Source organism: Salmo salar, chromosome 05 (assembly GCF_965601325.2).
Source record: "Salmo salar chromosome 05, fSalSal1, whole genome shotgun sequence".
Lineage (NCBI taxonomy): Eukaryota > Metazoa > Chordata > Actinopteri > Salmoniformes > Salmonidae > Salmo > Salmo salar.
Genome location: NC_138295.1, coordinates 92,217,114 through 92,243,164, shown reverse-complemented (window position 1 = coordinate 92,243,164; position 26,051 = coordinate 92,217,114). Strand labels below are relative to the sequence as shown.

At 41.5% G+C, this 26,051-nt stretch overlaps 1 protein-coding gene and 1 long non-coding RNA gene across 17 annotated transcripts in view; both read right to left on the bottom strand.

Annotated features, from left to right (window-relative positions):
- Positions 1 to 26,051, bottom strand: part of cdkal (CDK5 regulatory subunit-associated protein 1-like 1) — an 839,461-nt gene that overhangs the window by 276,444 nt on the left and 536,966 nt on the right.
- LOC145879610 (uncharacterized) lies at positions 8,695 to 26,037 on the bottom strand. Of its 13 annotated transcripts, none has more exons than XR_014392475.1 (4): positions 20,728 to 26,037; positions 15,552 to 19,919; positions 11,350 to 14,743; positions 8,695 to 10,761 (listed from the first exon to the last, which is right to left on the bottom strand). It is a non-coding gene; the product is annotated as an uncharacterized LOC145879610 (long non-coding RNA). The 13 variants fall into 13 exon arrangements; XR_014392478.1 differs by having other exon boundaries at positions 8,695 to 11,636; positions 12,236 to 14,743; XR_014392481.1 differs by having other exon boundaries at positions 8,695 to 11,962; positions 12,608 to 14,743.

Below are 26,051 nucleotides of genomic sequence, written 5' to 3'. Positions count from 1 at the left end.
GACCGTGGTGAGACTGAAGTCTATTACACCTCCTCTGTATACAGGACCGTGGTGAGACTGAAGTCTATTACACCTCCTCTGTATACAGGACCATGGTGAGACTGAAGTCTATTACACCTCCTCTGTATACAGGACCATGGTGAGACTGAAGTCTATTACACCTCCTCTGTATACAGGACCATGGTGAGACTGAAGTCTATTACACCTCCTCTGTATACAGGACCATGGTGAGACTGAAGTCTGTTACACCTCCTCTGTATACAGGACCGTGGTGAGACTGAAGTCTGTTACACCTCCTCTGTATACAGGACCGTGGTGAGACTGAAGTCTATTACACCTCCTCTGTATACAGGACCATGGTGAGAATGAAGTCTGTTACACCTCCTCTGTATACAGGACCATGGTGAGACTGAAGTCTATTACACCTCCTCTGTATACAGGACCGTGGTGAGACTGAAGTCTGTTACACCTCCTCTGTATACAGGACCATGGTGAGACTGAAGTCTATTACACCTCCTCTGTATACAGGACCATGGTGAGACTGAAGTCTATTACACCTCCTCTGTATACAGGACCATGGTGAGACTGAAGTCTATTACACCTCCTCTGTATACAGGACCGTGGTGAGACTGAAGTCTATTACACCTCCTCTGTATACAGGACCATGGTGAGACTGAAGTATATTACACCTCCTCTGTATACAGGACCATGGTGAGACTGAAGTCTGTTACACCTCCTCTGTATACAGGGCCGTGGTGAGACTGAAGTCTATTACACCTCCTCTGTATACAGGACCATGGTGAGACTGAAGTCTATTACACCTCCTCTGTATACAGGACCATGGTGAGACTGAAGTATATTACACCTCCTCTGTATACAGGACCGTGGTGAGACTGAAGTCTATTACACCTCCTCTGTATACAGGACCATGGTGAGACTGAAGTCTGTTACACCTCCTCTGTATACAGGACCATGGTGAGACTGAAGTCTGTTACACCTCCTCTGTATACAGGACCATGGTGAGACTGAAGTATATTACACCTCCTCTGTATACAGGACCATGGTGAGACTGAAGTCTATTACACCTCCTCTGTATACAGGACCGTGGTGAGACTGAAGTCTATTACACCTCCTCTGTATACAGGACCATGGTGAGACTGAAGTCTATTACACCTCCTCTGTATACAGGACCATGGTGAGACTGAAGTCTGTTACACCTCCTCTGTATACAGGACCATGGTGAGACTGAAGTCTATTACACCTCCTCTGTATACAGGACCGTGGTGAGACTGAAGTATATTACACCTCCTCTGTATACAGGACCATGGTGAGACTGAAGTATATTACACCTCCTCTGTATACAGGACCATGGTGAGACTGAAGTCTGTTACACCTCCTCTGTATACAGGACCGTGGTGAGACTGAAGTCTATTACACCTCCTCTGTATACAGGACCGTGGTGAGACTGAAGTCTGTTACACCTCCTCTGTATACAGGACCATGGTGAGACTGAAGTCTATTACACCTCCTCTGTATACAGGACCATGGTGAGACTGAAGTCTATTACACCTCCTCTGTATACAGGACCATGGTGAGACTGAAGTCTATTACACCTCCTCTGTATACAGGACCATGGTGAGACTGAAGTCTGTTACACCTCCTCTGTATACAGGACCATGGTGCACGCTGGGGCCAGGGAGGGACTGGGTGGACAGCATTATATTCAAGAGATGTGATTTCTCCCACAGACCCTAAAGGGTGGTGTGTGTGTGTGTGTGTGTGTGTGTGTGTGTGTGAGAGTGAATCATAGCCTTGTTAACAAGGCCTTCCATATAAAACACAGCACAGATTCCTCTATTTTAAACAGCCAGACAGCCACCATCATTTTAGGGGGTGTTTCTAGACTCATTTTAGGGGGTGTTTCTAGACTCATTTTAGGGGGTGTTTCTAGACTCATTTGTGGGGGTTTTATAAAGAAAAGTGTGTTTTGGTTGTTTTTGTTCATAGTAGAAGAAAAGCCATTTTCATTCAGGGATAAAAGATGATACAACAGAAAGACAAAAGAACGTTTCTCTGTGGAACTAACATAATCTGTTTCATCCAGCGTTTCAGAGGAACATATGGGTGGATTCTGAGAGGACTGGGGACCCTTATATGAATCAGAGCTTCCTGCTCTCTAACAGACACACACAGGGCCCCTATCTTACAGTGTATAGACAACCACCTGTCCTACCCACCCCTAACACTCTTCCCCTCTCCGCACTCTTTCACATGGACTTGATTTAGAGAAGAAGGACAGGAAAGGGAGTTTGGTTCAACCACATGACCCAGGGACGACCCTTGGAGAGTTGAGTCAAGACACAGGAAGTGCATGTCTGTCAGCAAGGTGATCTATAATAGCATCCTAGCAGTAAAGGAAGGGGTCATGGATTCCCTTAACAGCCCCCTGGGCCTCTACCTCACCTCGGTATCTGTGTACCTCTGAACACGTTAGATACATGAAGGTATCAGCAGTAACCTCAGGTCAAGGCCATTTCCTCGGAAGGAAAACTCACTGTTAAAGGGAAACGTCAGCGACGTTTTATGTATCAGTTCATAAACAACGTGACATGGAATCGGTACATTAAAAATCTCCCAACTATTTTCAAACCTGTATGATGGAGTTGTCCATTTGTTTTTTATCCTGAAATGAATCTGGTGTACTTTCTTATTTTGGTTTTTAACGCAGGGCCGACAGACAAGTTGGTTACCTTCTCCCCTTTCCACTTGCCTCCTCCATTTCTGCGGTAATGCACAGTAGCAGGTCCACTTCCTGCTAACTAGGAGTTAACAGGCCTAACTAGGAGTTAACAGGCCTAACTAGGAGTTAACAGGCCTAACTAGAAGTTAACAGGCCTAACTAGGAGTTAACAGGCCTAACTAGAAGTTAACAGGCCTAACTAGGAGTTAACAGGCCTAACTAGGAGTTAACAGGCCTAACTAGGAGTTAACAGGCCTAACTAGGAGTTAACAGGCCTAACTAGAAGTTAACAGGCCTAACTAGGAGTTAACAGGCCTAACTAGGAGTTAACAGGCCTAACTAGGAGTTAACAGGCCTAACTAGGAGTTAACAGGCCTAACTAGAAGTTAACAGGCCTAACTAGGAGTTAACAGGCCTAACTAGGAGTTAACAGGCCTAACTAGGAGTTAACCTGTTAGGGCTAGGGGGCAGCATTGACACGGCTGGATAAAAAACATACCCGATTTAATCTGGTTACCACTCCTACCCAGTAACTAGAATATGCATATACTTATTACATATGGATAGAAAACACCCTAAATTTTCTAAAACTGTTTGAATGGTGTCTGTGAGTATAACAGAACTCAAATGGCAGGTCAAAACCTGAGAGATTCCTTTACAGGAAGTGGCCTGTCTGACCATTTGTTGAACTTCTTTTCCATCTCTATCATTTACTAAGGATCTCTGCTCTAACGTGACACTTCCCACGTCGTCCATAGGCGCTCAGAGCCCGGGAAAAAACAGAATGTCGTCATTCCAGCCCCAGGCTGAAACACATTATCGCCTTTCTCAAGTGGCCGATCAAGAGACACTAGCTTATGCGCGTGACCCCGACCGCCCCCGCCTTTGGGATTTTTTCCTCTGTTTGCCGAAAAGGAGATTCCCTGTCGGAATATTATCGCTTTTCTACGAGAAAAATGTCGTAAAAATTGATTTTAAACAGCGGTTGACATGCTTCGAAGTATGGTAATGGAATACTTAGAATTTTATTGTCACGAATTGCGCCATGCGCGTGACACTTCTTTACTATTTCGGATAGTGTCTGGAACGCACAAACAAACGCCGCTATTCGGATATAACGATGGATTATTTTGGACCAAACCAACATTTGTTATTGAAGTAGCAGTCCTGGGTGTGTATTCTGACGAAGACAACAAAAGGTAATGAAACTTTTATAATAGTAAATATGATTATGGTGAGTGCTAAACTTGCCGGGTGTCTAAATAGCGAGCCCGTGATGCCTGGGCTATGTACTTAGAATATTGCAAAATGTGCTTTCACCAAAAAGCTATTTTAAAATCGGACATATCGAGTGCATAGAGGAGGTCTGTATCTATAATTCTTAAAATAATTGTTATGCTTTTTGTGAACGTTTATCGTGAGTAATTTAGTAAAATGTTAGCGAATTCCCCGGAAGTTTGCGGGGGGTATGCTAGTTCTGAACGTCACATGCTAATGTAAAAAGCTGGTTTTTGATATAAATATGAACTTGATTGAACAAAACATGCATGTATTGTATAACATAATGTCCTAGGGTTGTCATCTGATGAAGATCATCAAAGGTGAGTGCTGCATTTAGCTGTCTTCTGGGTTTTGGTGACATTATATGCTGGCTTGAAAAATGGGTGTCTGATTATTTCTGGCTTGGTACTCTGCTGACATAATCTAATGTTTTGCTTTCGTTGTAAAGCCTTTTTGAAATCGGACAGTGTGGTTAGATTAACGAGAGTCTTGTCTTTAAATGGCTGTAAAATAGTCATATGTTTGAGAAATTGAAGTAATAGGATTTTTAAGGTTTTGAAAATCGCGCCACAGGATAGCAGTGGCTGTTACGTAGGTGGGACGAATTCGTCCCGCCTAGCCTAGAGAGGTTCAGGCCTAACTAGAAGTTAACAGGCCTAACTAGGAGTTAACAGGCCTAACTAGGAGTTAACAGGCCTAACTAGGAGTTAACAGGCCTAACTAGAAGTTAACAGGCCTAACTAGGAGTTAACAGGCCTAACTAGGAGTTAACAGGCCTAACTAGGAGTTAACAGGCCTAACTAGGAGTTAACAAGGCTAACTAGGAGTTAACAGGCCTAACTAGGAGTTAACAGGCCTAACTAAAAGTTAACAGGCCTAACTAGGAGTTAACAGACCTAACTAGGAGTTAACAGGCCTAACTAGAAGTTAACAGGCCTAACTAGAAGTTAACAGGCCTAACTAGGAGTTAACAGACCTAACTAGGAGTTAACAGGCCTAACAAGAAGTTAACAGGCCTAACAAGAAGTTAACAGGCCTAACTAGGAGTTAACAGACCTAACAAGAAGCAGGGTCGTTGTGACAGAGGAAGAGGAGGTGGTTTCTCCACCTGGCTGAGCAGAGAGCAGGGTCTTCGTGACAGAGGAAGAGGGGTTTTATAGACCATAGCCCTGACATGTCCCTGGGAGAAATACAGAGCGCTGCTTCAACTCGCCAGGCCTCTAGTCAAACAGATGTTTCCATTCGTTAGTGCTTTAGTGTGGGGCCGAACCCTAGACTGTACTGTTGCCTGGCTCTATTCAGACTGGTGACTGGACAGAGATAAAACCTAGTTGTTCCTAGAGGAGAAGCTCTTCTGCAGTACAGACAGAATAGCTGATACATGTTTAGCTTTAGTGGGCATCGTGAGAACAGCAAGTGGTCCTCTGTGTCCCTTCAGCAGACGGACAGACACACAGAGTCTCCCAGTTCAACACCTCCTTTACAGACGGACAGACACACAGAGCCTCCCAGTTCAACACCTCCTTTACAGACGGACAGACACACAGAGTCTCCCAGTTCAACACCTCCTTTACAGACACACAGAGTCTCCCAGTTCAACACCTCCTTTACAGACACACAGAGTCTCCCAGTTCAACACCTCCTTTACAGACGGACAAACACACAGAGCCTCCCAGTTCAACACCTCCTTTACAGACGGACAAACACACAGAGTCTCCCAGTTCAACACCTCCTTTACAGACGGACAAACACACAGAGTCTCCCAGTTCAACACCTCCTTTACAGACACACAGACACACAGAGTCTCCCAGCTCCCAGTTCAACACCTCCTTTACAGACGGACAAACACACAGAGTCTCCCAGTTCAACACCTCCTTTACAGACGGACAGACACACAGAGCCTCCCAGTTCAACACCTCCTTTACAGACGGACAGACACACAGAGCCTCCCAGTTCAACACCTCCTTTACAGACGGACAGACACACAGAGTCTCCCAGTTCAACACCTCCTTTACAGACGGACAAACACACAGAGCCTCCCAGTTCAACACCTCCTTTACAGACGGACAGACACACAGAGCCTCCCAGTTCAACACCTCCTTTACAGACGGACAGACACACAGAGTCTCCCAGTTCAACACCTCCTTTACAGACACAGCAGAGCTCCAGTTCAACACCTCCTTTACAGACACACAGAGTCTCCCAGTTCAACACCTCCTTTACAGACACAGACACACAGAGCCTCCCAGTTCAACACCTCCTTTACAGACGGACAGACACACAGAGCTCCCAGTTCAACACCTCCTTTACAGACGGACAGACACACAGAGTCTCCCAGTTCAACACCTCCTTTACAGACGGACAAACACACAGAGCCTCCCAGTTCAACACCTCCTTTACAGACGGACAAACACACAGAGTCTCCCAGTTCAACACCTCCTTTACAGACGGACAAACACACAGAGCCTCCCAGTTCAACACCTCCTTTACAGACGGACAAACACACAGAGTCTCCCAGTTCAACACCTCCTTTACAGACGGACAAACACACAGAGTCTCCCAGTTCAACACCTCCTTTACAGACACACAGACACACAGAGTCTCCCAGCTCCCAGTTCAACACCTCCTTTACAGACGGACAAACACACAGAGTCTCCCAGTTCAACACCTCCTTTACAGACGGACAGACACACAGAGCCTCCCAGTTCAACACCTCCTTTACAGACGGACAGACACACAGAGCCTCCCAGTTCAACACCTCCTTTACAGACGGACAGACACACAGAGTCTCCCAGTTCAACACCTCCTTTACAGACGGACAGACACACAGAGCCTCCCAGTTCAACACCTCCTTTACAGACGGACAGACACACAGAGCCTCCCAGTTCAACACCTCCTTTACAGACGGACAGACACACAGAGCCTCCCAGTTCAACACCTCCTTTACAGACGGACAGACACACAGAGTCTCCCAGTTCAACACCTCCTTTACAGACGGACAAACACACAGAGCCTCCCAGTTCAACACCTCCTTTACAGACACACAGAGTCTCCCAGTTCAACACCTCCTTTACAGACACACAGAGTCTCCCAGTTCAACACCTCCTTTACAGACACACAGAGTCTCCCAGTTCAACACCTCCTTTACAGACGGACTCTCCTCAATCTGCTCAGAGATATAAAGCACCATCATGTTGAATACAGACACACTGGAGACTGTCTGGAAACACAGAGGGTGGATTAAAGAGGACTCTGCCAGACTGAATGTCTAGACTTCCCATCTCTCTCACAGACACACTGGAGACTGTCTGGAAACACAGAGGGTGGATTAAAGAGGACTCTGCCAGACTGAATGTCTAGACTTCCCATCTCTCTCACAGACACACTGGAGACTGTCTGGAAACACAGAGGGTGGATTAAAGAGGACTCTGCCAGACTGAATGTCTAGACTTCCCATCTCTCTCACAGACACACTGGAATAGAAAGGAGATAAAGTTACAGTCAACTCACTGTGATCTTCAAATGCCTCTATACTTTCTCTTCCACTATTATGATCCTGTCTAGACTAAACTCTGGAGATGATGGTCCTGTCTAGACTAAACTCTGGAGATTACGGTCCTGTCTAGACTAAACTCTGGAGATTATGATCCTGTCTAGACTAAACCCCCAGAGATTACGGTCCTGTCTAGACTAAACTAAACTCTGGCTATTACGGTCCTGTCTAGACTAAACTCTGGAGATTATGATCCTGTCTAGACTAAACCCCCAGAGATTACGGTCCTGTCTAGACTAAACTAAACTCTGGAGATGACGGTCCTGTCTAGACTAAACTCTGGAGATTATGATCCTGTCTAGACTAAACTCTGGAGATTATGATCCTGTCTAGACTAAACTCTGGAGATTACGGTCCTGTCTAGACTATACTCTGGAGATTATGATCCTGTCTAGACTAAACTCTGGAGATTATGATCCTGTCTCGACTAAACTCTGGAAATTATGCTAACTTCCCTATACATTCTCATAAAAGAAAGACAACTATCCATATTTTAAACACTGCATTAATTTAGTAATCAGCCTAAATATGAGAAGTCATATAATGTGTAAGTTGCAACAGAAAGCCCTATTCCCTTACTGACTAAGCATGGTGTTCATACGTAGACACACAGTCAGAAGACGTGTTCTTGGTGTGTGATTAGGACCTGGATTAGCAGGTAGCGTTGTCCTGACCTCTCTAATGAAATTATCCACAGCTGCTTAACGGAGGAATCACTGGAACAGTCAGCAATTAGAGCTGGGCCGCATACACACACACACACACACCTTACACACACGCTCCAGCCCTGCCGCCACGTTACCAGTCTCATTCTCTGACTCAGCACCACTAAGAGACAAGCATCAGACTGTCTTTACAAAGGAAGGACCCTATTGCATCCACACACACACACACTCATACTCACTCACACCACACACACTCAGTGTTGTGACATTAACAACCTGCTTTTTAGAGTTTCCTGTTTTTGTCAGAGCTGATTTCCCAAACAAACTGACGACTTGTTGAGACACACTGGGAGCAACTGAGGTGAGACAGGCGCAGACACACACACACACACACACACACACACACACACACACACACACACACACACACACCACACACACACACACACACACACACACTTTCACAGGACATTCCCAAAGAGCTGTTCCAGAGGAAACTTGTCTCAGCATTAGGCATTCCCACCCCATCTGTGAGTTACATCTGAGGGAAACTCCAGGTAAAGTAACCCCCCCAAAGCCACATCACAGTGTGAGAGAGAGATTAGGGTCCTAGGTGTGAACAGAGTTTAACGTGATTAAAACAAGTACATCATGAGGAAAGGCCTAACAATCAGCATCGAGATGTTCAACACCTTATTACTAAACCTCACATAGAGCATCCTGAAACAGTCTCTTCACCTTATTACTAAACCTCACATAGAGCATCCTGAAACAGTCTCTTCACCTTATTACTAAACCTCACATAGAGCATCCTGAAACAGTCTCTTCACCTTATTACTAAACCTCACATCCTGAAACAGTCTCTTCACCTTATTACTAAACCTTACATCCTGAAACAGTCTCTTCCCCTTATTACTAAACCTTACATAGAGCATCCTGAAACAGTCTCTTCCCCTTATTACTAAACCTCACATAGAGCATCCTGAAACAGTCTCTTCCCCTTATTACTAAACCTCACATCCTGAAACAGTCTATTCCCCTTATTACTAAACCTTACATCCTGAAACAGTCTCTTCCCCTTATTACTAAACCTCACATAGAGCATCCTGAAACAGTCTCTTCACCTTATTACTAAACCTCACATCCTGAAACAGTCTCTTCCCCTTATTACTAAACCTCACATCCTGAAACAGTCTCTTCACCTTATTACTAAACCTCACATAGAGCATCCTGAAACAGTCTCTTCCCCTTATTACTAAACCTTACATCCTGAAACAGTCTCTTCCCCTTATTACTAAACCTTACATCCTGAAACAGTCTCTTCACCTTATTACTAAACCTCACATCCTGAAACAGTCTCTTCCCCTTATTACTAAACCTCACATAGAGCATCCTGAAACAGTCTCTTCCCCTTATTACTAAACCTCACATAGAGCATCCTGAAACAGTCTCTTCACCTTATTACTAAACCTCACATAGAGCATCCTGAAACAGTCTCTTCCCCTTATTACTAAACCTCACATAGAGCATCCTGAAACAGTCTCTTCCCCTTATTACTAAACCTCACATAGAGCATCCTGAAACAGTCTCTTCCCCTTATTACTAAACCTCACATAGAGCATCCTGAAACAGTCTCTTCCCCTTATTACTAAACCTCACATAGAGCATCCTGAAACAGTCTCTTCACCTTATTACTAAACCTCACATAGAGCATCCTGAAACAGTCTCTTCACCTTATTACTAAACCTCACATCCTGAAACAGTCTCTTCCCCTTATTACTAAACCTTACATCCTGAAACAGTCTCTTCACCTTATTACTAAACCTTACATCCTGAAACAGTCTCTTCACCTTATTACTAAACCTTACATCCTGAAACAGTCTCTTCACCTTATTACTAAACCTTACATCCTGAAACAGTCTCTTCCCCTTATTACTAAACCTTACATCCTGAAACAGTCTCTTCCCCTTATTACTAAACCTCACATAGAGCATCCTGAAACAGTCTCTTCCCCTTATTACTAAACCTTACATCCTGAAACAGTCTCTTCCCCTTATTACTAAACCTCACATAGAGCATCCTGAAACAGTCTCTTCACCTTATTACTAAACCTTACATCCTGAAACAGTCTCTTCACCTTATTACTAAACCTTACATCCTGAAACAGTCTCTTCACCTTATTACTAAACCTTACATCCTGAAACAGTCTCTTCACCTTATTACTAAACCTTACATCCTGAAACAGTCTCTTCACCTTATTACTAAACCTTACATCCTGAAACAGTCTCTTCCCCTTATTACTAAACCTTACATAGAGCATCCTGAAACAGTCTCTTCCCCTTATTACTAAACCTTACATCCTGAAACAGTCTCTTCACCTTATTACTAAACCTCACATAGAGCATCCTGAAACAGTCTCTTCCCCTTATTACTAAACCTCACATAGAGCATCCTGAAACAGTCTCTTCACCTTATTACTAAACCTCACATCCTGAAACAGTCTCTTCCCCTTATTACTAAACCTCACATAGAGCATCCTGAAACAGTCTCTTCCCCTTATTACTAAACCTTACATCCTGAAACAGTCTCTTCCCCTTATTACTAAACCTCACATAGAGCATCCTGAAACAGTCTCTTCCCCTTATTACTAAACCTCACATAGAGCATCCTGAAACAGTCTCTTCACCTTATTACTAAACCTTACATCCTGAAACAGTCTCTTCCCCTTATTACTAAACCTCACATCCTGAAACAGTCTCTTCCCCTTATTACTGAACCTTACATCCTGAAACAGTCTCTTCACCTTATTACTAAACCTCACATAGAGCATCCTGAAACAGTCTCTTCCCCTTATTACTAAACCTTACATCCTGAAACAGTCTCTTCACCTTATTACTGAACCTTACATCCTGAAACATTCTCTTCCCCTTATTACTAAACCTCACATCCTGAAACAGTCTCTTCCCCTTATTACTAAACCTCACATAGAGCATCCTGAAACAGTCTCTTCCCCTTATTACTAAACCTCACATAGAGCATCCTGAAACAGTCTCTTCCCCTTATTACTAAACCTCACATCCTGAAACAGTCTCTTCCCCTTATTACTAAACCTCACATCCTGAAACAGTCTCTTCCCCTTATTACTAAACCTCACATCCTGAAACAGTCTCTTCCCCTTATTACTAAACCTCACATAGAGCATCCTGAAACAGTCTCTTCCCCTTATTACTAAACCTTACATCCTGAAACAGTCTCTTCCCCTTATTACTAAACCTTACATCCTGAAACAGTCTCTTCCCCTTATTACTAAACCTCACATAGAGCATCCTGAAACAGTCTCTTCACCTTATTACTAAACCTTACATCCTGAAACAGTCTCTTCACCTTATTACTAAACCTTACATCCTGAAACAGTCTCTTCCCCTTATTACTAAACCTCACATCCTGAAACAGTCTCTTCCCCTTATTACTAAACCTTACATCCTGAAACAGTCTCTTCCCCTTATTACTAAACCTCACATAGAGCATCCTGAAACAGTCTCTTCCCCTTATTACTAAACCTCACATCCTGAAACAGTCTCTTCCCCTTATTACTAAACCTTACATCCTGAAACAGTCTCTTCCCCTTATTACTAAACCTCACATAGAGCATCCTGAAACAGTCTCTTCCCCTTATTACTAAACCTCACATCCTGAAACAGTCTCTTCCCCTTATTACTAAACCTTACATCCTGAAACAGTCTCTTCCCCTTATTACTAAACCTTACATCCTGAAACAGTCTCTTCCCCTTATTACTAAACCTTACATCCTGAAACAGTCCCTTCCCCTTATTACTAAACCTTACATCCTGAAACAGTCTCTTCCCCTTATTACTAAACCTTACATCCTGAAACAGTCTCTTCCCCTTATTACTAAACCTCACATCCTGAAACAGTCTCTTCCCCTTATTACTAAACCTTACATCCTGAAACAGTCTCTTCACCTTATTACTAAACCTCACATCCTGAAACAGTCTCTTCCCCTTATTACTAAACCTTACATCCTGAAACAGTCTCTTCACCTTATTACTAAACCTCACATAGAGCATCCTGAAACAGTCTCTTCACCTTATTACTAAACCTTACATCCTGAAACAGTCTCTTCACCTTATTACTAAACCTCACATAGAGCATCCTGAAACAGTCTCTTCACCTTATTACTAAACCTCACATAGAGCATCCTGAAACAGTCTCTTCACCTTATTACTAAACCTCACATCCTGAAACAGTCTCTTCACCTTATTACTAAACCTTACATCCTGAAACAGTCTCTTCCCCTTATTACTAAACCTCACATCCTGAAACAGTCTCTTCCCCTTATTACTAAACCTCACATAGAGCATCCTGAAACAGTCTCTTCACCTTATTACTAAACCTTACATCCTGAAACAGTCTCTTCCCCTTATTACTAAACCTTACATCCTGAAACAGTCTCTTCACCTTATTACTAAACCTTACATCCTGAAACAGTCTCTTCCCCTTATTACTAAACCTTACATAGAGCATCCTGAAACAGTCTCTTCCCCTTATTACTAAACCTCACATAGAGCATCCTGAAACAGTCTCTTCCCCTTATTACTAAACCTCACATCCTGAAACAGTCTATTCCCCTTATTACTAAACCTTACATCCTGAAACAGTCTCTTCCCCTTATTACTAAACCTCACATAGAGCATCCTGAAACAGTCTCTTCACCTTATTACTAAACCTCACATCCTGAAACAGTCTCTTCCCCTTATTACTAAACCTCACATCCTGAAACAGTCTCTTCACCTTATTACTAAACCTCACATAGAGCATCCTGAAACAGTCTCTTCCCCTTATTACTAAACCTTACATCCTGAAACAGTCTCTTCCCCTTATTACTAAACCTTACATCCTGAAACAGTCTCTTCCCCTTATTACTAAACCTTACATCCTGAAACAGTCTCTTCCCCTTATTACTAAACCTCACATAGAGCATCCTGAAACAGTCTCTTCCCCTTATTACTAAACCTCACATAGAGCATCCTGAAACAGTCTCTTCACCTTATTACTAAACCTCACATAGAGCATCCTGAAACAGTCTCTTCCCCTTATTACTAAACCTCACATAGAGCATCCTGAAACAGTCTCTTCACCTTATTACTAAACCTTACATCCTGAAACAGTCTCCTCCCCTTATTACTAAACCTTACATCCTGAAACAGTCTCTTCCCCTTATTACTAAACCTTACATCCTGAAACAGTCTCTTCCCCTTATTACTAAACCTCACATAGAGCATCCTGAAACAGTCTCTTCCCCTTATTACTAAACCTTACATCCTGAAACAGTCTCTTCCCCTTATTACTAAACCTCACATAGAGCATCCTGAAACAGTCTCTTCACCTTATTACTAAACCTTACATCCTGAAACAGTCTCTTCACCTTATTACTAAACCTCACATCCTGAAACAGTCTCTTCCCCTTATTACTAAACCTTACATCCTGAAACAGTCTCTTCCCCTTATTACTAAACCTTACATAGAGCATCCTGAAACAGTCTCTTCCCCTTATTACTAAACCTTACATCCTGAAACAGTCTCTTCACCTTATTACTAAACCTCACATAGAGCATCCTGAAACAGTCTCTTCCCCTTATTACTAAACCTCACATAGAGCATCCTGAAACAGTCTCTTCACCTTATTACTAAACCTCACATCCTGAAACAGTCTCTTCCCCTTATTACTAAACCTCACATAGAGCATCCTGAAACAGTCTCTTCCCCTTATTACTAAACCTTACATCCTGAAACAGTCTCTTCCCCTTATTACTAAACCTCACATAGAGCATCCTGAAACAGTCTCTTCCCCTTATTACTAAACCTCACATAGAGCATCCTGAAACAGTCTCTTCACCTTATTACTAAACCTTACATCCTGAAACAGTCTCTTCCCCTTATTACTAAACCTCACATCCTGAAACAGTCTCTTCCCCTTATTACTGAACCTTACATCCTGAAACAGTCTCTTCCCCTTATTACTAAACCTCACATAGAGCATCCTGAAACAGTCTCTTCCCCTTATTACTAAACCTCACATAGAGCATCCTGAAACAGTCTCTTCCCCTTATTACTAAACCTCACATCCTGAAACAGTCTCTTCCCCTTATTACTAAACCTCACATCCTGAAACAGTCTCTTCCCCTTATTACTAAACCTTACATCCTGAAACAGTCTCTTCCCCTTATTACTAAACCTTACATCCTGAAACAGTCTCTTCCCCTTATTACTAAACCTTACATCCTGAAACAGTCTCTTCCCCTTATTACTAAACCTCACATAGAGCATCCTGAAACAGTCTCTTCCCCTTATTACTAAACCTTACATCCTGAAACAGTCTCTTCCCCTTATTACTAAACCTTACATCCTGAAACAGTCTCTTCCCCTTATTACTAAACCTCACATAGAGCATCCTGAAACAGTCTCTTCACCTTATTACTAAACCTCACATCCTGAAACAGTCCCTTCCCCTTATTACTAAACCTTACATCCTGAAACAGTCTCTTCCCCTTATTACTAAACCTTACATCCTGAAACAGTCTCTTCCCCTTATTACTAAACCTCACATCCTGAAACAGTCTCTTCCCCTTATTACTAAACCTTACATCCTGAAACAGTCTCTTCCCCTTATTACTAAACCTCACATCCTGAAACAGTCTCTTCCCCTTATTACTAAACCTTACATCCTGAAACAGTCTCTTCACCTTATTACTAAACCTCACATAGAGCATCCTGAAACAGTCTCTTCACCTTATTACTAAACCTTACATCCTGAAACAGTCTCTTCACCTTATTACTAAACCTCACATAGAGCATCCTGAAACAGTCTCTTCCCCTTATTACTAAACCTTACATCCTGAAACAGTCTCTTCACCTTATTACTAAACCTCACATCCTGAAACAGTCTCTTCCCCTTATTACTAAACCTTACATCCTGAAACAGTCCCTTCACCTTATTACTAAACCTTACATCCTGAAACAGTCTCTTCCCCTTATTACTAAACCTTACATCCTGAATCAGTCTCTTCACCTTATTACTAAACCTCACATAGAGCATCCTGAAACAGTCTCTTCCCCTTATTACTAAACCTTACATCCTGAAACAGTCTCTTCCCCTTATTACTAAACCTTACATCCTGAAACAGTCTCTTCACCTTATTACTAAACCTTACATCCTGAAACAGTCTCTTCCCCTTATTACTAAACCTCACATAGAGCATCCTGAAACAGTCTCTTCCCCTTATTACTAAACCTCACATCCTGAAACAGTCTCTTCCCCTTATTACTAAACCTCACATCCTGAAACAGTCTCTTCCCCTTATTACTAAACCTCACATCCTGAAACAGTCTCTTCCCCTTATTACTAAACCTTACATCCTGAAACAGTCTCTTCACCTTATTACTAAACCTCACATAGAGCATCCTGAAACAGTCTCTTCACCTTATTACTAAACCTCACATCCAGAAACAGTCTCTTCCCCTTATTACTAAACCTCACATCCTGAAACAGTCTCTTCCCCTTATTACTAAACCTCACATAGAGCATCCTGAAACAGTCTCTTCACCTTATTACTAAACCTCACATAGAGCATCCTGAAACAGTCTCTTCCCCTTATTACTAAACCTCACATCCTGAAACAGTCTCTTCCCCTTATTACTAAACCTCACATCCTGAAACAGTCTCTTCCCCTTATTACTAAACCTTACATCCTGAAACAGTCTCTTCACCTTATTACTAAACCTCACATAGAGCATCCTGAAACAGTCTCTTCCCCTTATTACTAAACCTCACATCCTGAAACAGTCTCTTCCCCTTATTACTAAACCTTACATCCTGAAACAGTCTCTTCCCCTTATTACTAAACCTCACATAGAGCATCCTGAAACAGTCTCTTCCCCTTATTACTAAACCTTACATCCTGAAACAGTCTCTTCCCCTTATTACTAAACCTTACATCCTGAAACAGTCTCTTCCCCTTATTACTAAACCTCACATAGAGCATCCTGAAACAGTCTCTTCACCTTATTACTAAACCTTACATCCTGAAACAGTCTCTTCACCTTATTACTAAACCTCACATCCTGAAACAGTCTCTTCCCCTTATTACTAAACCTTACATCCTGAAACAGTCTCTTCCCCTTATTACTAAACCTCACATAGAGCATCCTGAAACAGTCTCTTCCCCTTATTACTAAACCTTACATCCTGAAACAGTCTCTTCACCTTATTACTAAACCTCACATCCTGAAACAGTCTCTTCACCTTATTACTAAACCTTACATCCTGAAACAGTCTCTTCCCCTTATTACTAAACCTCACATAGAGCATCCTGAAACAGTCTCTTCCCCTTATTACTAAACCTTACATCCTGAAACAGTCTCTTCCCCTTATTACTAAACCTTACATAGAGAATCCTGAAACAGTCTCTTCCCCTTATTACTAAACCTCACATCCTGAAACAGTCTCTTCCCCTTATTACTAAACCTCACATAGAGCATCCTGAAACAGTCTCTTCACCTTATTACTAAACCTCACATAGAGCATCCTGAAACAGTCCCTTCCCCTTATTACTAAACCTCACATCCTGAAACAGTCTCTTCCCCTTATTACTAAACCTTACATCCTGAAACAGTCTCTTCCCCTTATTACTAAACCTTACATCCTGAAACAGTCTCTTCCCCTTATTACTAAACCTTACATAGAGCATCCTGAAACAGTCTCTTCCCCTTATTACTAAACCTTACATCCTGAAACAGTCTCTTCCCCTTATTACTAAACCTCACATCCTGAAACAGTCTCTTCCCCTTATTACTAAACCTTACATCCTGAAACAGTCCCTTCCCCTTATTACTAAACCTCACATAGAGCATCCTGAAACAGTCTCTTCCCCTTATTACTAAATCTCACATAGAGCATCCTGAAACAGTCTCTTCACCTTATTACTAAACCTCACATAGAGCATCCTGAAACAGTCTCTTCCCCTTATTACTAAACCTTACATCCTGAAACAGTCTCTTCCCCTTATTACTAAACCTTACATCCTGAAACAGTCTCTTCCCCTTATTACTAAACCTTACATCCTGAAACAGTCTCTTCACCTTATTACTAAACCTCACATCCTGAAACAGTCTCTTCCCCTTATTACTAAACCTTACATCCTGAAACAGTCTCTTCACCTTATTACTAAACCTCACATAGAGCATCCTGAAACAGTCTCTTCACCTTATTACTAAACCTTACATCCTGAAACAGTCTCTTCACCTTATTACTAAACCTCACATAGAGCATCCTGAAACAGTCTCTTCACCTTATTACTAAACCTCACATAGAGCATCCTGAAACAGTCTCTTCACCTTATTACTAAACCTCACATCCTGAAACAGTCTCTTCACCTTATTACTAAACCTTACATCCTGAAACAGTCTCTTCCCCTTATTACTAAACCTCACATCCTGAAACAGTCTCTTCCCCTTATTACTAAACCTCACATAGAGCATCCTGAAACAGTCTCTTCACCTTATTACTAAACCTTACATCCTGAAACAGTCTCTTCCCCTTATTACTAAACCTTACATCCTGAAACAGTCTCTTCACCTTATTACTAAACCTTACATCCTGAAACAGTCTCTTCCCCTTATTACTAAACCTTACATAGAGCATCCTGAAACAGTCTCTTCCCCTTATTACTAAACCTCACATAGAGCATCCTGAAACAGTCTCTTCCCCTTATTACTAAACCTCACATCCTGAAACAGTCTATTCCCCTTATTACTAAACCTTACATCCTGAAACAGTCTCTTCCCCTTATTACTAAACCTCACATAGAGCATCCTGAAACAGTCTCTTCACCTTATTACTAAACCTCACATCCTGAAACAGTCTCTTCCCCTTATTACTAAACCTCACATCCTGAAACAGTCTCTTCACCTTATTACTAAACCTCACATAGAGCATCCTGAAACAGTCTCTTCCCCTTATTACTAAACCTTACATCCTGAAACAGTCTCTTCCCCTTATTACTAAACCTTACATCCTGAAACAGTCTCTTCCCCTTATTACTAAACCTTACATCCTGAAACAGTCTCTTCCCCTTATTACTAAACCTCACATAGAGCATCCTGAAACAGTCTCTTCCCCTTATTACTAAACCTCACATAGAGCATCCTGAAACAGTCTCTTCACCTTATTACTAAACCTCACATAGAGCATCCTGAAACAGTCTCTTCCCCTTATTACTAAACCTCACATAGAGCATCCTGAAACAGTCTCTTCACCTTATTACTAAACCTTACATCCTGAAACAGTCTCCTCCCCTTATTACTAAACCTTACATCCTGAAACAGTCTCTTCCCCTTATTACTAAACCTTACATCCTGAAACAGTCTCTTCCCCTTATTACTAAACCTCACATAGAGCATCCTGAAACAGTCTCTTCCCCTTATTACTAAACCTTACATCCTGAAACAGTCTCTTCCCCTTATTACTAAACCTCACATAGAGCATCCTGAAACAGTCTCTTCACCTTATTACTAAACCTTACATCCTGAAACAGTCTCTTCACCTTATTACTAAACCTCACATCCTGAAACAGTCTCTTCCCCTTATTACTAAACCTTACATCCTGAAACAGTCTCTTCCCCTTATTACTAAACCTTACATAGAGCATCCTGAAACAGTCTCTTCCCCTTATTACTAAACCTTACATCCTGAAACAGTCTCTTCACCTTATTACTAAACCTCACATAGAGCATCCTGAAACAGTCTCTTCCCCTTATTACTAAACCTCACATAGAGCATCCTGAAACAGTCTCTTCACCTTATTACTAAACCTCACATCCTGAAACAGTCTCTTCCCCTTATTACTAAACCTCACATAGAGCATCCTGAAACAGTCTCTTCCCCTTATTACTAAACCTTACATCCTGAAACAGTCTCTTCCCCTTATTACTAAACCTCACATAGAGCATCCTGAAACAGTCTCTTCCCCTTATTACTAAACCTCACATAGAGCATCCTGAAACAGTCTCTTCACCTTATTACTAAACCTTACATCCTGAAACAGTCTCTTCCCCTTATTACTAAACCTCACATCCTGAAACAGTCTCTTCCCCTTATTACTGAACCTTACATCCTGAAACAGTCTCTTCCCCTTATTACTAAACCTCACATAGAGCATCCTGAAACAGTCTCTTCCCCTTATTACTAAACCTCACATAGAGCATCCTGAAACAGTCTCTTCCCCTTATTACTAAACCTCACATCCTGAAACAGTCTCTTCCCCTTATTACTAAACCTCACATCCTGAAACAGTCTCTTCCCCTTATTACTAAACCTTACATCCTGAAACAGTCTCTTCCCCTTATTACTAAACCTTACATCCTGAAACAGTCTCTTCCCCTTATTACTAAACCTTACATCCTGAAACAGTCTCTTCCCCTTATTACTAAACCTCACATAGAGCATCCTGAAACAGTCTCTTCCCCTTATTACTAAACCTTACATCCTGAAACAGTCTCTTCCCCTTATTACTAAACCTTACATCCTGAAACAGTCTCTTCCCCTTATTACTAAACCTCACATAGAGCATCCTGAAACAGTCTCTTCACCTTATTACTAAACCTCACATCCTGAAACAGTCCCTTCCCCTTATTACTAAACCTTACATCCTGAAACAGTCTCTTCCCCTTATTACTAAACCTTACATCCTGAAACAGTCTCTTCCCCTTATTACTAAACCTCACATCCTGAAACAGTCTCTTCCCCTTATTACTAAACCTTACATCCTGAAACAGTCTCTTCCCCTTATTACTAAACCTCACATCCTGAAACAGTCTCTTCCCCTTATTACTAAACCTTACATCCTGAAACAGTCTCTTCACCTTATTACTAAACCTCACATAGAGCATCCTGAAACAGTCTCTTCACCTTATTACTAAACCTTACATCCTGAAACAGTCTCTTCACCTTATTACTAAACCTCACATAGAGCATCCTGAAACAGTCTCTTCCCCTTATTACTAAACCTTACATCCTGAAACAGTCTCTTCACCTTATTACTAAACCTCACATCCTGAAACAGTCTCTTCCCCTTATTACTAAACCTTACATCCTGAAACAGTCCCTTCACCTTATTACTAAACCTTACATCCTGAAACAGTCTCTTCCCCTTATTACTAAACCTTACATCCTGAATCAGTCTCTTCACCTTATTACTAAACCTCACATAGAGCATCCTGAAACAGTCTCTTCCCCTTATTACTAAACCTTACATCCTGAAACAGTCTCTTCCCCTTATTACTAAACCTTACATCCTGAAACAGTCTCTTCACCTTATTACTAAACCTTACATCCTGAAACAGTCTCTTCCCCTTATTACTAAACCTCACATAGAGCATCCTGAAACAGTCTCTTCCCCTTATTACTAAACCTCACATCCTGAAACAGTCTCTTCCCCTTATTACTAAACCTCACATCCTGAAACAGTCTCTTCCCCTTATTACTAAACCTCACATCCTGAAACAGTCTCTTCCCCTTATTACTAAACCTTACATCCTGAAACAGTCTCTTCACCTTATTACTAAACCTCACATAGAGCATCCTGAAACAGTCTCTTCACCTTATTACTAAACCTCACATCCAGAAACAGTCTCTTCCCCTTATTACTAAACCTCACATCCTGAAACAGTCTCTTCCCCTTATTACTAAACCTCACATAGAGCATCCTGAAACAGTCTCTTCACCTTATTACTAAACCTCACATAGAGCATCCTGAAACAGTCTCTTCCCCTTATTACTAAACCTCACATCCTGAAACAGTCTCTTCCCCTTATTACTAAACCTCACATCCTGAAACAGTCTCTTCCCCTTATTACTAAACCTTACATCCTGAAACAGTCTCTTCACCTTATTACTAAACCTCACATAGAGCATCCTGAAACAGTCTCTTCCCCTTATTACTAAACCTCACATCCTGAAACAGTCTCTTCCCCTTATTACTAAACCTTACATCCTGAAACAGTCTCTTCCCCTTATTACTAAACCTCACATAGAGCATCCTGAAACAGTCTCTTCCCCTTATTACTAAACCTTACATCCTGAAACAGTCTCTTCCCCTTATTACTAAACCTTACATCCTGAAACAGTCTCTTCCCCTTATTACTAAACCTCACATAGAGCATCCTGAAACAGTCTCTTCACCTTATTACTAAACCTTACATCCTGAAACAGTCTCTTCACCTTATTACTAAACCTCACATCCTGAAACAGTCTCTTCCCCTTATTACTAAACCTTACATCCTGAAACAGTCTCTTCCCCTTATTACTAAACCTCACATAGAGCATCCTGAAACAGTCTCTTCCCCTTATTACTAAACCTTACATCCTGAAACAGTCTCTTCACCTTATTACTAAACCTCACATCCTGAAACAGTCTCTTCACCTTATTACTAAACCTTACATCCTGAAACAGTCTCTTCCCCTTATTACTAAACCTCACATAGAGCATCCTGAAACAGTCTCTTCCCCTTATTACTAAACCTTACATCCTGAAACAGTCTCTTCCCCTTATTACTAAACCTTACATAGAGAATCCTGAAACAGTCTCTTCCCCTTATTACTAAACCTCACATCCTGAAACAGTCTCTTCCCCTTATTACTAAACCTCACATAGAGCATCCTGAAACAGTCTCTTCACCTTATTACTAAACCTCACATAGAGCATCCTGAAACAGTCCCTTCCCCTTATTACTAAACCTCACATCCTGAAACAGTCTCTTCCCCTTATTACTAAACCTTACATCCTGAAACAGTCTCTTCCCCTTATTACTAAACCTTACATCCTGAAACAGTCTCTTCCCCTTATTACTAAACCTTACATAGAGCATCCTGAAACAGTCTCTTCCCCTTATTACTAAACCTTACATCCTGAAACAGTCTCTTCCCCTTATTACTAAACCTCACATCCTGAAACAGTCTCTTCCCCTTATTACTAAACCTTACATCCTGAAACAGTCCCTTCCCCTTATTACTAAACCTCACATAGAGCATCCTGAAACAGTCTCTTCCCCTTATTACTAAATCTCACATAGAGCATCCTGAAACAGTCTCTTCACCTTATTACTAAACCTCACATAGAGCATCCTGAAACAGTCTCTTCACCTTATTACTAAACCTCACATAGAGCATCCTGAAACAGTCTCTTCCCCTTATTACTAAACCTCACATCCTGAAACAGTCTCTTCCCCTTATTACTAAACCTTACATCCTGAAACAGTCTCTTCCCCTTATTACTAAACCTCACATCCTGAAACAGTCTCTTCACCTTATTACTAAACCTTACATCCTGAAACAGTCTCTTCACCTTATTACTAAACCTCACATAGAGCATCCTGAAACAGTCTCTTCCCCTTATTACTAAACCTCACATAGAGCATCCTGAAACAGTCTCTTCCCCTTATTACTAAACCTCACATCCTGAAACAGTCTCTTCCCCTTATTACTAAACCTCACATAGAGCATCCTGAAACAGTCTCTTCCCCTTATTACTAAACCTTACATCCTGAAACAGTCTCTTCCCCTTATTACTAAACCTCACATAGAGCATCCTGAAACAGTCTCTTCCCCTTATTACTAAACCTTACATCCTGAAACAGTCTCTTCCCCTTATTACTAAACCTTACATCCTGAAACAGTCTCTTCCCCTTATTACTAAACCTCACATAGAGCATCCTGAAACAGTCTCTTCACCTTATTACTAAACCTTACATCCTGAAACAGTCTCTTCACCTTATTACTAAACCTTACATCCTGAAACAGTCTCTTCCCCTTATTACTAAACCTTACATCCTGAAACAGTCTCTTCCCCTTATTACTAAACCTCACATAGAGCATCCTGAAACAGTCTCTTCACCTTATTACTAAACCTTACATCCTGAAACAGTCTCTTCACCTTATTACTAAACCTCACATAGAGCATCCTGAAACAGTCTCTTCACCTTATTACTAAACCTTACATCCTGAAACAGTCTCTTCACCTTATTACTAAACCTCACATAGAGCATCCTGAAACAGTCTCTTCCCCTTATTACTAAACCTTACATCCTGAAACAGTCTCTTCACCTTATTACTAAACCTCACATCCTGAAACAGTCTCTTCCCCTTATTACTAAACCTCACATCCTGAAACAGTCCCTTCACCTTATTACTAAACCTCACATAGAGCATCCTGAAACAGTCTCTTCCCCTTATTACTAAACCTCACATCCTGAAACAGTCTCTTCACCTTATTACTAAACCTTACATCCTGAAACAGTCTCTTCCCCTTATTACTAAACCTCACATAGAGCATCCTGAAACAGTCTCTTCCCCTTATTACTAAACCTCACATCCTGAAACAGTCTCTTCCCCTTATTACTAAACCTCACATCCTGAAACAGTCTCTTCCCCTTATTACTAAACCTCACATAGAGCATCCTGAAACAGTCTCTTCACCTTATTACTAAACCTTACATCCTGAAACAGTCTCTTCCCCTTATTACTAAACCTTACATCCTGAAACAGTCTCTTCACCTTATTACTAAACCTCACATCCTGAAACAGTCTCTTCCCCTTATTACTAAACCTTACATCCTGAAACAGTCTCTTCACCTTATTACTAAACCTCACATAGAGCATCCTGAAACAGTCTCTTCACCTTATTACTAAACCTCACATCCTGAAACAGTCTCTTCCCCTTATTACTAAACCTCACATCCTGAAACAGTCTCTTCACCTTATTACTAAACCTCACATAGAGCATCCTGAAACAGTCTCTTCCCCTTATTACTAAACCTCACATAGAGCATCCTGAAACAGTCTCTTCACCTTATTACTAAACCTCACATAGAGCATCCTGAAACAGTCTCTTCACCTTATTACTAAACCTTACATCCTGAAACAGTCTCTTCACCTTATTACTAAACCTCACATAGAGCATCCTGAAACAGTCTCTTCCCCTTATTACTAAACCTTACATCCTGAAACAGTCTCTTCACCTTATTACTAAACCTCACATCCTGAAACAGTCTCTTCCCCTTATTACTAAACCTCACATCCTGAAACAGTCTCTTCACCTTATTACTAAACCTCACATCCTGAAACAGTCTCTTCACCTTATTACTAAACCTCACATAGAGCATCCTGAAACAGTCTCTTCCCCTTATTACTAAACCTCACATCCTGAAACAGTCTCTTCCCCTTATTACTAAACCTTACATCCTGAAACAGTCTCTTCACCTTATTACTAAACCTCACATAGAGCATCCTGAAACAGTCTCTTCACCTTATTACTAAACCTTACATCCTGAAACAGTCTCTTCACCTTATTACTAAACCTCACATAGAGCATCCTGAAACAGTCTCTTCCCCTTATTACTAAACCTTACATCCTGAAACAGTCTCTTCACCTTATTACTAAACCTCACATAGAGCATCCTGAAACAGTCTCTTCCCCTTATTACTAAACCTTACATCCTGAAACAGTCTCTTCCCCTTATTACTAAACCTTACATCCTGAAACAGTCTCTTCACCTTATTACTAAACCTCACATAGAGCATCCTGAAACAGTCTCTTCCCCTTATTACTAAACCTTACATCCTGAAACAGTCTCTTCCCCTTATTACTAAACCTCACATCCTGAAACAGTCTCTTCCCCTTATTACTAAACCTCACATCCTGAAACAGTCTCTTCACCTTATTACTAAACCTCACATAGAGCATCCTGAAACAGTCTCTTCCCCTTATTACTAAACCTTACATCCTGAAACAGTCTCTTCCCCTTATTACTAAACCTTACATCCTGAAACAGTCTCTTCACCTTATTACTAAACCTCACATAGAGCATCCTGAAACAGTCTCTTCCCCTTATTACTAAACCTTACATCCTGAAACAGTCTCTTCCCCTTATTACTAAACCTTACATCCTGAAACAGTCTCTTCACCTTATTACTAAACCTTACATCCTGAAACAGTCTCTTCCCCTTATTACTAAACCTCACATAGAGCATCCTGAAACAGTCTCTTCCCCTTATTACTAAACCTCACATCCTGAAACAGTCTCTTCACCTTATTACTAAACCTCACATAGAGCATCCTGAAACAGTCTCTTCCCCTTATTACTAAACCTCACATCCTGAAACAGTCTCTTCACCTTATTACTAAACCTTACATCCTGAAACAGTCTCTTCACCTTATTACTAAACCTCACATAGAGCATCCTGAAAAAGTCTCTTCCCCTTATTACTAAACCTTACATCCTGAAACAGTCTCTTCCCCTTATTACTAAACCTTACATCCTGAATCAGTCTCTTCACCTTATTACTAAACCTCACATAGAGCATCCTGAAACAGTCTCTTCCCCTTATTACTAAACCTTACATCCTGAAACAGTCTCTTCCCCTTATTACTAAACCTTACATCCTGAAACAGTCTCTTCACCTTATTACTAAACCTTACATCCTGAAACAGTCTCTTCCCCTTATTACTAAACCTCACATAGAGCATCCTGAAACAGTCTCTTCCCCTTATTACTAAACCTCACATCCTGAAACAGTCTCTTCCCCTTATTACTAAACCTCACATCCTGAAACAGTCTCTTCCCCTTATTACTAAACCTCACATAGAGCATCCTGAAACAGTCTCTTCACCTTATTACTAAACCTTACATCCTGAAACAGTCTCTTCCCCTTATTACTAAACCTCTACATCCTGAAACA